Source organism: Gigantopelta aegis, chromosome 12 (assembly GCF_016097555.1).
Source record: "Gigantopelta aegis isolate Gae_Host chromosome 12, Gae_host_genome, whole genome shotgun sequence".
Lineage (NCBI taxonomy): Eukaryota > Metazoa > Mollusca > Gastropoda > Neomphalida > Peltospiridae > Gigantopelta > Gigantopelta aegis.
Window position 1 is genome coordinate 27074882 of NC_054710.1, and position 14710 is coordinate 27089591.

At 35.8% G+C, this 14710-nt stretch overlaps 1 protein-coding gene across 1 annotated transcript in view; it reads left to right on the top strand.

Moving 5' to 3' along the window:
• LOC121385934 overlaps window positions 1-14710 on the top strand; it is a 104110-nt gene that overhangs the window by 60258 nt on the left and 29142 nt on the right. The window lies entirely within an intron of this gene.

Genomic DNA, 14710 nt, shown 5'->3' on the forward strand with positions numbered 1-14710 from the left:
TAAATTATCTCTGACAAATAACGTGAAATCCCTAATAACAAAACATGTCACAAGTGGTAGTGAGGGGTGGGGTGGGAGTTGGGGCAGGAGGGGGCACTTGCATCTCTAACTCTTTAGATAATACAAATTAATCTATTAGCCTTTCCTGCAGTTGCAGATATTTCCCAACGCCTTTAGGTCAACAATTATGTTTACTAGTATTTATATTTTAAAAAGAAATGAGCTTGTAGTTTTGGTGAACTGATCAGATTACAAATAATTTGTACAAGGACTATTAAGTCTAGTTTAATAATGATTTTAACATTACTGTTGAAGAATACAGCTATTTGTGAAACAGATACCTTATAGTGAAATAATGTTATAGGTTGGGGGGTTTTCAAATGAAAACATAACCCCATACCAACTTAAATAACATTTAAAAAAGGAGAAGTAATCCAGTATAAACCACCATTAAATTACACAGATTAAATGTAATTTTTAACACAGATTGAATGAATGAATCATTTTTAACACATGAATGAATGAATGAATGAATGACCCCAGCACGAAAAATACAATTGGGAATCAAATATGGCAATGCAAACAAATGAATGGAATGAATTATAATTTAACAGCCACCCCCAGCACTGCCATACATCGGCCATTAGGGTGTCAAACTATGGCAATGCAAACATGTACATCTAGCAATGTCCAATCTTGGATTATTTGGCGCATTGAATGTATTACATTGTGTGTGTTTTGTGTTGCTGAGGGCAAGGCCTCCACGAGTGCAAAATATTTGACTCAAGTACTCGAGGATCAAAGTCGACCCAGACCCAGGTACCCAACACTTACATTAGATGATAATGAGACTGAGGAATAAAGTAAAATAGCATTATTCATCTTAATTCCAGCGCTGAACATGGATGCCAAATCATTCCATTGTAATGCATCCCACACATTAGACTTTTGTTTTGACGTCATGTCTCATAGCTCCTTAATGTAACCCGCGGCAACCATATGGCAAAATTACATTAAAAAATGTAATTAAATGAGAGCATTCATCCTTGCATGGGTACTGGAGTCCTATGAATGGACACGAGTCTTGCTCGTGGAGACCCTAGTGGGGGTTGGGGGTCTCTGTGAATGTAATTGTGTTTTATCTTCGGGGCATTGTGCCTGTGCTGCCCCCCCAATCACTGGGCACATTCAAGGCCTGAATGAAGATTTACACCTTGCATTTCATTAAAATACTCAAAAACATGTCACTCGTGGACTGAAATCAGCATCATGTACCTGTATAAAATATTCTCTATTATCCAATTACACCTCTTTTATGGGGGTAATGCAATATATGCCCAATACCTCATTTAACAATGTTTTTTGCTGAATTTACTTTAATGTTTGGTATTCTGTTGCATAGTTAGAACAAACATTGATGGTGATTAATGTAGTTTATCCCAAAATATAATGCTAAGATAAATAATTTGTACCACGCCATTCTTTTTAGTGCCAGTGTCATTTTTTTTACCAAACGGAGTTATGTCCCTTGATTAAAAAAAAAATCTATTTGGGGGGATTTGGAGCAAGATAATGTTTCTTTAAAAAAAAATGTCATCATTTAAAAGGTTAGTTCCATCACTAGTGACGGATCCAGAAAATCCATTGGGGGGGGGGGGGGGGGGGGGGGGCAGTGATATGAGGTAGAATGCCAAGGGAAGTTTGGGGGACGTTTGGAGGGGGATCGTAAAAAAATGAAAATTAATATATAATAAAATTATAACTATCGCAATATTTAGGGCCGTCCCCCACCCCCCCCCCCACCCCAGATCCACCTCTGCACTACATTTAAAACAATCTTAAAATCGTGAAAGTATCTTTGTCCTCCACTTGAAAAAAAATAATCGGGGTTATATTGACAATTTATTGGAAATAAGTACACAGAGCCGGTTTATCCTAGTAGCACATGTAGCACGTGCTAAGGGCCCTGCAGTTATGTGTACATTTATTTAACCCAGGTAATTTTTCCCCTCTCCTGAAGGGTGTTGCAAAATATAACCTGGGAAGAGGGACCCACTGTTATTTGTGCTACAGTCCCCGCAGATCTTTAAACCGGCTCTGTATGTTAATGCTAATGAAAGTATTTTAAAGGCATATTGTCACAGACCACTGACCTATTTAATGGTCTAACAAAGTATTACCTAAACAAACATAATTTGATTTGTTCCTAAATAAACTTTATTAAACCATCTTTATAATCACAATACTCCATTTATTAATGATATTTTGTGAAAATAATTGAATTATGGCAATGGTCCATAATTCAAAAACTAAAATTACCGAGTGGGTTCACATGGATTTCACTCCATCATGGTTCAGTTAAGATGATACAATAGCTAGATTTGGTTTCCAACAATTAATGTAATTTTTATTTATTATCCAATTTTAGAGAAATAAGGTTCTTAAATCCGTGACAGTATGCCTTTAACCCAAATTTTCACTGCCAATTTTTTGCTAAACAGTTATTTCCCCAGAATAGAATTGTTTTCGGTTGTTTGGTTTTTTGTGTGTGTTTTTTTAATAGTTCTTTTAAATGTATTCCATCAGTACACCAACAAAAATTAATTAATAATGATAATAAAATAATCGCTATCATTATTGTCATATTATTTAAAAAGACAGTATCCACGGTCCCTAGCGATATGATTGATACTCGGGGAAAACCCACATATTTGCTACGTAAGATTGCTGTGATTCGGAGTAAAACCATATCTGCTTTCCCTGTGGTTTCTCAGTTCGCAGTTATGTTTGTGTTTGGAAAGATTTGTGTCAGTCCGTTTGTATAAATGGTTTCACTGTTACCTGCTGGGTTTTTTCTTAATATTTTCTCTTCTTTTTCTAAAAGGAATCTTCCGGTATTTTAGGGTTTTATTATCATCGACTACAAGTTTGCTCAAATACAATGAACGAAATAACAATGATATCTCATAGCAACAGACGACGGTCCAACAACCTCATTATCACGTGGTTTTTAATTTCCGAACATACCCGACCACAATATTGGTAAATATATGATGCTACTACATTATGTTAAAACGTCTATTACTGCATATTTTTTATGTAATATTTCACGAATGGTGCAGATGTTCATCTTCATAATAATGACGATATACTGTCGGTGCATTTGTTAAACAAACAAACATTTCTGAATGACGTCACTTTATATCCCTGGAATAATAATGACGTCGTTATGTACAGGTTGGTGTACAGGTGGGTGGGGGCTAACATTGGTACGGTATATGTGTTGGTGAGGAGAAATAGCAGCTTTAAAAACTTGTGTATTGTGTACTTCTGCTGTCAGTGCCACTGTAACATGGTTTCAACTATTGGATCCAATTTAATGAATACAGTTATACAATATTTTAATTTTAATATTACATTTCTTTGTTTAGAAATAATAATGTATATCCATTGTTTATAATATGTAATTTTGATATTTTAAAAATCTTCGTTAGACAAACATGTGACATAGGCTGCAAAGTTTGGAATGTCCGTTAAAGAAATGCAAAACTTTATAAACTTTAAAAACAACATTATTTCACTTGCATTATTTATATATATATATATATATATATATATATATATATATATATATATATATATATGTACTGTACATTATATGCACTCAAAGATACATGTATAGCATTGGTAATGTTCATTCCTTGAACAACTTAATGAGAGGAGAGAGAGGTGGGACCAATGCATTATCCTGGGGACTAGTAACCTTTCTAGGCTACTAGTCCCCCGGGTCAGCGAAACTACTTCTTTATTTCTACCCCTGCAGTTTTTATTTTAATGTGTCCGATATTATATTTTGTCAAGATAAATCACGGAGAAATTTTGATTAAACGATCTCTCTCTCTCTCTCTCTCTCTCTCTCTCTCTCTCTCTCTCTCTCTCTCTCTCTGTGTGTGTGTGTGTGTGTGTGTGTGTGTGTGTGTGTGTGTGTGTGTGTCATCAGGCATAATGTAGCAGTGTATGTTGAACATTTTACTGAAAATAAAACGCCCGTAATGCACCATAGCCACACGGTTCAACAATGTATAATCTGTCACCCCTCCCCCCAACTCAAGCCAGTGACCCCTGCAATGGATGTGCTATGAACAGTCAGCAGAGACCTAGTTGGAACTCGCTTAATATAATGCTGGATCGAGTTCAGTCAGACCGAGCAGAAAAATGTCCATTAGACTAGTTTAAGCGCTTAACAGTAAACCAAATGGCCATGTCGGGAACCAATGAAATAGTTTGCGAACGTTAGCGAAACGTTTGTTGGCTGAAGTTTGGATTGGTAATTTACGTGGATTTTCGATCATGCCCGGTGACACTGAGATTCACATACTTGGTAACAACGATACAGTTACTGTTGTAATATTTAGTTTTATCCAGCAATCACTGTATAGGTCTACATTGGAAAGATATGATGCCTAGGTAAATCTATATTAGTATATTTTCGGTCGCTGACCAAAAATATAGATCACGTGACATGCCCCGAATCGGCTCATTTCAGAGTAGTTGTCAGTAAAGATACTCTTTAAATCATTTGTTGAAGTACAGTAAATACAACTAACTTTAGTTTTGCAATAGCAATACAAAACTTGTATATTTATTTATGAATTAGTTTAGAAACGCTGTTTTAATGTGACAGAATGTAGCTAGCGTCTTACAAATAATGACGTCATGTATCTTGTATGAAGTCATGCGGCAAAAGCCTTGCTAATTTGACAATACTCGATTTGCGTACACAAAACTAAAATAAATAATGATTTTCCGAATATTCCTGTAAGATTGCAGGATAAAAGAAATAACTGGTTACTGTCTTAAGATATCGGCTTTATCCTGCGAAGTTATTCCCTATATATTGTGACGACCGAGCGTCTGAATGTTTTGCGAATGGCTGGTAATAAACGTCCAAATAACTATAGACGGCAAAGATGACACAACAAATTTGTAAAGTTCAATAATTTATTATGTAACAACAAGGGTAAATAGTTTTCCAACAGTCTCAATAAAATGCTTCTTGCACTTCACTATATTATTTGTATATTTGCTATCAACAAGCACTTTCAAGTCATACACATTGACCAATATCATTAAATGTTGCTAAAAACTAACATTGTCTCAGCTATATGTATTCATTAAGGTAAGTAGTATTCAGGTTACCTATTTTATCATTAAACTACATTATGCAACTACACAACTATTTCCATTATAACTACATTTCTATTTACTTATACTCTAACTTCAGATGTGCTAGTTTAATATATTGCTTTATCTTTAATACTACAGTTCACTACACTATCTCTAATACTCTCTCTCACTACTTCCTACTACTTCAGTACTATATTTCTCTACTCAGAGTGGCACTACATCACTCTGTCACTTCGACACTATAATAACGACACAGGGTGGCACTACATCACCCTCAACTACAACTTAAACACTATAAACTACACAGGGTGGCACTACATCACCCTCAACTACTACTTGAACACTATAAACTCAGTAGGGTGGCACTACATCACCCACAACTACTTCAACTATATTTCACTACTTCTATACTATCTTCTCTATACATACACAGTGTGAACAATCTCACTTTTCACTACTTCAGCAATATATTAAACTACACTTTAACTTCTGTTTCAATACTTCTCACTCTTCACTACTTCTATTCTATCTTCTCATATACACCGAGTGAACTATCTCACTTTTCACTACTTCAGCAAAATATTAAACTACACTTAAACTTCTATTTCAATACTTCTCACTCTTCACTACTTCTATTCTATCTTCTCATATACACCGAGTGAACTATCTCACTTTTCATTACTTTAGCAAAATATTAAACTACACTTAAACTTCTATTTCAATACTTCTCACTCTTCACTACTTCTATTCTATCTTCTCATATACAGCTAGTGAACTGTCTCATTTTTCACTACTTCAGCAATATTAAGCTACACTTGAACTTCTATTTCAGTACTTCTAACTCAATAGACTACATATTCCCATCTCAGAATAATACCACTATGTCCAAGACACTTTATCTCAATGTTAACTTTTCACAGTAAATACCATAGCACTTCTGGGCTCTCAGTTTATGATTGAAGGCTATCAACCTATATCTAAATAATAAATTTCTAATTAATTATTATTGCCAAATATAATTATCATGTTTATTAATACTACTTATTAGTGAGAATGGCTGTCTAATCCCAACTCTTTATTTAAAAACCCACAATTTTAGAAAATAAACAAAATGGGTCCCAACCCACCTAATGTAAGGGTAAAGCCAGACTGACGGCCAGCGTTAAACGCTGCCTTTTTATAACTTTTGATAATCAGCGAAAAATTCAGCGTGCTGGTAAAATCAGCTTGCCGAATCAGCGCATTGGGGGGTATTCACGTCTAAAACAACCAAACTCAGCCGGCTGAATTCAGCGTGCTGAATCAGCGAACTAAGACCCGCCCCCTGTTTGGCTGGGTAAGGCTAGTTACGCTAAAAGTACACCCGACTACCCTATTACTGGTGTAAACTAATACCTCAATAAACATATACAGTAAATTCTAATCTCATTCATGTTCCTACAAAAATAATAATTTAAACTTTGGTGTTCCAAAGTTTAGTTATATTTACCGCTAAAATGTGTGACAGCTGTGACCCGGATGTACAATAAATACAATTTTTGAAGGTCACTGTCAACTCGGCCATTACCGCCATTTGCAAATGTGTGAACATATAAACATGATTTATTAAACACTCAGAAGTGACAAGAAACTTCGTGCCACGACATGACATCATTGGAATATGAATTTGGAATGTACACAAGTAATAATTACATCATTTAAAAGGATCGACATTCGCCCAAACGTAATAAACTGGACATAAAAGACTTCGTAAGTTGGCGGTTGGTAATGGTCTCATATCGGAGTTGTGTGAGCGCCAGTTTACAATTATAAAAACAACGTAACTCACAACAGTATTACTTATAAATATACTGGGTTCTCACATTACCCACTGCTTAGATACATTTGCGTCCTCGCAAATAACATAGAAAACACATACTGAGCATTATCAATAATTAATAATTAAAATACATGTGAACACTTTGGCACATTAGATATCAAATATCCAAATAGTTGACTAGCACCATACAATGTTTAAATATAATACTGTCAACCAATAAAAAAAAACAAGAATTGGTTGAACAAATAACTGGTTAAAAAAACAACAAACTGAGTGATATCCAAAACTTAAACCTTTTGTAGCAACCACCAAGCAAAGGGCCGCAACTCTAAACGCATTTTATTATTTTGCCAAAAACGCAACCCCGAATACCTACATGTTGATTACGGCTTTACAGTCATTAACGGCCGACTTAATCGTTAAACATCGGTAGTGTTCGTAAACTAGAATGATGAATAAATTTGTTTACGTGAGTCTAGCACCTTAGTTGCAAATTAAAAGTGGTAAAATTATTTTTCCAAATATAGGTTATCAATTTATAACCCTTTATCAGCCATAAACACCATTTATATGTATATGTTATTATCTGCAGTATTTTAAAGAACCGATTTATGTCGCTAACATAAATTTAAACCACCGTAAGTAAAAGAATTGATTTATTAAAGTAATTATGATTGACCGGGATTTTTATACCAAGGGACATAACTTGAAATTCTCGCCACTAATTTTAAGATTGTTTCTTTCATAGCGCACACAGAATCTCAAACTTGCATACATATTTCTATTATAAACAAGACTGATTGATGCCAAAAATAAAATAAATAAATTGTAAAAAAGATTTAATAAGCATAAATCATTTCCAGTCTAGATTTTGCCTAATATTTGACTAAATACAGTTATGGGCCAAATGTTTTCAGTGTGACAATGGTAAACCAAAAGTATAAATGTAATACATAAACATGACAATTTGGTATATTTACAATGTGAAAATGAAAGACAAGTATGTACTTAAGATATACATTAAATAAAGGTATTGCAATTTGTTCACATATGAATATTTATAGTTCACATTTATTTACCTGTAAATTAATTTTCACCGACAGCCCATAACGACTCCATACTAACGTCTTAACGCAATCTGATTAAAATCAGCTCTATTTGGATCTTTACTTTCCAGTCAGATTGCGTTTAACGTTTAGCTAACAATGTTTATCGTCAGTTCAGTATATTGTCATTAAAATTAAAATGCTAACACTTTGGCAGGAGCAACATATGTAGGCCTACTTTGGCCAGTTTTAAAGCTAATGTCCACTAATAAAGCATAATAAAATTGCACTTTTCAATGCTTTCTTTATGTGATATTAAAAATACTCTACACCAAATAACTGGTTCCCTACCCTGGGTTTCTGCTAGAGGGAACGCAGGTAAAATTACATGCATGTACTCGAAAATTAATGGATATGTTTTGTTTTAATTTTTAGATAGATTATAGTAAGATAATTGCCGTTTAAAATTTGTAAAAGTGCATTAAATAAAATGTCCAATAAAACAACTTTTCAAACCCATAACTACCCAATATATGCCTTTGAATATATTTAGTTGGTATTACGTACCCTCGAATTATGTTCTGGCAGAAAGCCTGCTACCTTTGACAGAGGTTGAAACAATTGGTCGTCTGATTTTTGACTGTTACCATAAAATAATATACTTAATCACTTTTGGCATCTAGCAATTTAAAGCAAAATGTACAATAGTTAGCACTTGCAATCAGCATCATATATTATTTTGTTTTGTTTTACCTGTAATATATTTTCACCAGGACTTCCTTCTTCCTTCATGAATGATTAAAGAAAACAATACTGGATATATTGTAATTATTTTTGTTTTATTCCAATATATAATAACAAATGTGTTTTAATTCAGTATGTGGAGCAAACTAGCTGATACAGTTGGTTTGAAATCATGATTACAAAATCCTAAAGATAAAAGGAACTGGCTCCTAACGTCAGCCTCTACATATTGTCCACATTTGTACAGGCCTCTAGGAACGATATTTGAAGTGTGTGTGTGTGTGGGGATACAAACTAGATTTTCATCTTTATATCATCTTTATTTATGTGGAGTAGTGAAAATTTAAAACATACATTTTTGTCCCTCAAGTGTGGGATGGAGAACAAGCCCCTAGGCCTGCCCCTCACATACCCACCCCACCCCACCCTACCCCACCCCACCCCATCCCATCCCAGTTCCTACGGGCCTGATGTATTTTATATTAATAAATGCAAAGACTACACAATGATATTGTCTATAGGACATATCAGGTGTAAAGTGATTGTCAGTATGTGACAACATTATAATATTTTCCAACATTTCTGTGTTTCTGTGCCCGGCTGTGGACAGTTTTGGCAGAATAGCAACAATTTGCTTAATAATTAAAAATACACAGTTTAACCAAACACATTAAAACTTGGAGGATAACTAGCTAAGATAACACAGAAAAGTGTGCTAATTTTAGTTTTTTGTTAAAGTATTATATCTTGCTTTGGTGAGGAGGGGACGCTTTTTAGCAAATTTGCGAAATTGGCCTCTGGAATATCCATTGACGTGCCATGTTTACATGTACGCTGAACAAGATTTATGATGAAATATTGTTACATTTTGTGTGTTTTTCTTCTAATTAGGTCCATTTGCTTATAGTTTACATTATAAAAGTCATAAAAAAGTATGTTAAAAAAAATGCTTGTTGTATGCTATCTTTTGCATAAGGTTAAAAAATACATATCACTATAGAAAGAAAACATAAAAATTACATGAGATTCCTGTCAAGGTTAGAAAATGGAAATGTCACATCATATTTGGAATGTTACTAATAAATATCCTACTGTATACATATCACTATAATTGTACTCATTGTTATTCTTTGCAACTAACAGACTAATATTTTTCAGAATTATTCATCAACATTACTGTTAAATCAAACCTGAACATTGTGATTATTTGAAACCTTTTGGATCAGTTTGTTACTTTTGGAAGAGAGAAGTGCAATTCTGAAGAATTAATCAAGATTGCAAACAAGTTATTAGACCCTATCAATATTTTTTTTTTAAATAAGTCATTTGTTAATTTTTCCCTAAATATTGAACACAAACGAAATTTATTGGTAAGTCTACAAATTGTTAATGTTTATCTTGAATGGTTCCATCATTTGTTGTAAGGCTGTCACTCGTTTTTCCAGTCTCTTGTCTCATAGTGCATTGTCTCTGGTCTTTGTTTATGTATTTTCCTGTCGGTCTTCTCTCTGTCGTCTGTCTTTTGTCATTTTGTCGTCTGGTGGTCATCGTCATCGTCCATTCGTCTTTTTCTTGCCTCACACTTCTCCATCGCTTCCGTCATTCTTGTCATCACCTCTGTCACCTTCTCTATCCCGTCCACTAGTCTGTTGATTGTCCTGTCCAGTCTCGTCAGTGCCTCTTGAGAAATATATTTACTTCCCCCCGATGATGATGATGTAGATGATGTTGTAGATGGGGTTGGTGATTGCAGTGCTTGTACATCTGTTGGTGGCTCATGTTGTCTGTCGTCGTTGCTGGATGATCCGGTGTTGTGTCTATCTGCGGTTGGTTGTCTGGTGCTGGTTGCTGGGGTGCCTGTTGTGTTACTGTAGGTGTTGGCGTTGGCGTTGGCGTCGTTGTCATCAGGTCGCTGATGTCCAGAAAATCAAAGTCTGTAAATGTTGGTTGTGTCACTGCTGGTTGTGTCTGTGTCATCATTGGTGTTGATGTTGGTATATATGTCTGTGGTGTTGTTCTTGCTTTGTCCGTTATCTTCATCCTTTTCGTCCAGACCTGGTTGCTTTCTTCTGCAGTTAATTTCTCTACATCAACTGCCCGAACTGCATATGGTGATAAGGATTCCTTCAAGTAGGTTGTGACATCAACCTCTTCCCCCGTCTCCTCCATGCGTCTAACTCTGTCCAGGTGGTCAGCATAGACCCATGCGTGTGTCTCCAGTTCCGATTTTGTTGCGCATCTAAAATTGCATAGTGTGCAGTAAAACATAGCCTGGTCAAGTGGCACGTGATTTTTAAAAAAATGGGCCACAACCCTCCTTTTTTCTCCAACGTAGGTAGGACATTTCCCACAATGGTATGCATATCCTCGGACAGCTGCCAGGTTCACTTTAGCTTGCATGTTGAGGTTGGAATAGATGACATGGTTGAAGTAGATAAGACGGATGAAACAGATCAGATAAAACGGATGAAACTGGCGAGATGAAACTGAAAATTTAAAATTGATAACTTAAATACATGTACGATTCTCTTCTCATTATGCCTGGTTTTATATTTTGCTTATTTTCTTACTCATAAATCTGTTTAAACCTTCCTCTTCTTACTTCACTACTTCTTAACTATTTTATTATAACTATTATTTCTTTACTTTAGGACTTGATAATTCATTTAGGCTTTTTAACTTGTTTTTCTGTCTTCTCAGTATTTCATTTTTGTGAGTAACTTGCTAATCCATTTCGGTTTATATAAACTACAGTATGGTTTGAGTTTATTATGATGTACTATCTTTTGTTTCCCCCTGTCATCTAGTTGAATCAAATAATCAAGGACATTAATTTTCTTCATAACAACTTTTGGCCCATCATATGGCATTTGTAGTTTAGGACATATTGGTTCTTTCTTTCTTTGATGATAGTACCACACAAGGTCGCCTGCCTTATATGTGTTCAGTGATTGTTTAACATCATAACATTCTTTTTGTTTTCTAGCCGCTGATTTTAAATGTTGTCTTGCCAAATCATGTGCCAATTGCATTTTTAATTTAAGGTGATCTACGTATTGACCATATGAAGATAGTTGTTTTGCTTCCAAACACGAGTTCAGTAGGAAATCGGATTTCTCTTCCGAGCATGAGCAAGTATGGAGTCATACGAATGCTTTCCTGTGGTGTAGGTCGATATGCAGCAGCAAGGCATCCAAGGTTCAAATCCCAGTCTATCTGACTTCCTCTTATGTATGACCTAATCATTTTTATTAATGTTTTATTGAAATTTTCAACCTGGCCATTACATTGTGGGTTTCTTGGGGAGGTTCTTGTTTTTCTAATTTCTAACATTTTACAAAGTTCTAGAAATATTGTACTTTCATAATTCCTCCCTTGGTCACTATGTATATCTAATGGGCACCCATATCTAGCTATTACTTCATTCAGGATCACCCTTGCTGTTGTTTCTGCAGTTTGATCTGGTACAGCAAACATTTCTACCCATTTGGTGAAGCTATCGGTAACAACCAGAATGTATCTGTTCCCTCTAGGTGTTTTAGGAAGGGGTCCAAGAAAATCTGTACATAGTCTATCAACAGGTGCACCGACTTGCATATTCCTTTTAGTGCTGCAACGATAAACCGGTATACCGGTATATCGCGATGTTTCATCAGCTCGATACGAACCGCGGTACAGTTTTGTGTATCGCGATTTTTACACGTTATTGTTTTCTTGTATCTTATTTGACAAACAAACAGAAAGTGTGCAAATAACCATGCATACCACTCGTCTGTTTACGCGATGACTTTAAATTAGCGATGACACGAAATGGCATCAGGCCTGGGAGATCATATCGAAGTCGATATAGGAAGGAAGGACATGTTTTATTTAATGACGCACTCAATACATTGTATTTACGGTTATATGGCGTCAGACATGGTTAAGGACCACACATATATTGAGAGAGGAAACCCGCTGTCTCCACTTCATGGGCTACTCTTTTCGATTAGCAGCAAGGGATCTTTTATATGCACCATCCAACAGACAGGATAGTACATACTACGGCCTTTGATATATTACACGTTATTGTTTTCTTGTATCTTATTTGACAAACAAACAGAAAGTGTGCAAATAACCATGCATACCACTCGTCTGTTTACGCGATGACTTTAAATTAGCGATGACACGAAATGGCAGCAGGCCTGGGAGATCATATCGAAGTCGATATAGGAAGGAAGGACTTGTTTTATTTAATGACGCACTCAATACATTGTATTTACGGTTATATGGCGTCAGACATGGTTAAGGACCACACATATATTGAGAGAGGAAACCCGCTGTCTCCACTTCATGGGCTACTCTTTTCGATTAGCAGCAAGGGATCTTTTATATGCACCATCCCACAGACAGGATAGTACATACTACGGCCTTTGATATATTACACGTTATTGTTTTCTTGTATCTTATTTGACAAACAAACAGAAAGTGTGCAAATAACCATGCATACCACTCGTCTGTTTACGCGATGACTTTAAATTAGCGATGACACGAAATGGCAGCAGGCCTGGGAGATCATATCGAAGTCGATATAGGAAGGAAGGACATGTTTTATTTAATAACGCACTCAATACATTGTATTTACGGTTATATGGTGTCAGACATGGTTAAGGACCACACATATATTGAGAGAGGAAACCCGCTGTCTCCACTTCATGGGCTACTCTTTTCGATTAGCAGCAAGGGATCTTTTATATGCACCATCCCACAGACAGGATAGTACATACTACGGCCTTTGATATATCAGTCGTGGTGCACTGACTGGAACGAGAAATAGCCCAGTGGGTCCACCGGTGGGGATCGATCCTAGACCGACCGCGCATCAAGCGAACGCTGTACCACTACGCTACGTCCCGCCCCTCGATATAGGTGACCGTCTAGTATGTGGAATATTTGTCACTGTAATGTTGGTTTGTTTTTTTGTATGAGAGCCGGGGGGGGCAAAGAATCCTGTGAAATTTCCTCTTGCTTGGAATTGTGGCTCAAGAGTTATCTCCATGGCACAGAAAACGTGACCCTTTACTCAGACACACCCTCCGGACAGAATAGAAATTCAATAAATTCTGCCATGTTCCTTCTTGTTCTTAAAGGAACGCACTCACCTCGTCAAAATCATTGATCAAAAGTTCATGGAGAGTGGGCACAGTCAGATTGAGGTTGACTGTCCACTCTACTATTGAGAGGAAGGGTCAGACCAATAAAGTCTACACCCCCTTTGATTGGTATGCAATTGCACGCTGCTACCGGCTGGCCCAGCCATATAATGTCACTGAAATGATATACAAAGATTTCATAAATCACAATTTAGAATTTAGAATTCAGTATCCGTAAAATGTTGTGATATTTGTGTTTTTGCACAGTTCTTTACACTGTTTTTGTTTTAAGTCTTGAATTTTTATATTGATGTTGATCATCACTTTATTTATTTGCATTACCATAGTTTGACACCCAATAGCCGATGTATTTTTCGTGCTGGGGTGTCGTTAAACATTCATTCATTCATTGTTAACCGGTGAAAAAGGGGTGTGTGATTATTAAACCAGGAGGTTACCATGGTCAAGTCTGTATGGAACAGGTTGGCACCCAGCATTAGCTGGGAACACCCCTCCATATCATTCATAACTACATATCTTAGTCAGGTGATATGTACTGAATTTAAGATATTGAACATAATTATTTCAATATGGTGGGGGATTTTTACTGGTGGTATATTTTAATGATGGTTTGTAGACAAGAGAATTAGGGTTAAACTAAAATAATTGTATTACATGTCTAATTTTAATGTTTTATTTCAGGTCTAACAATATTATCCAGTTAAATATATTTCAGGTGAATGGTTGGTGTTCAGCATCCACTTGGGGAACAGTTAATTGGG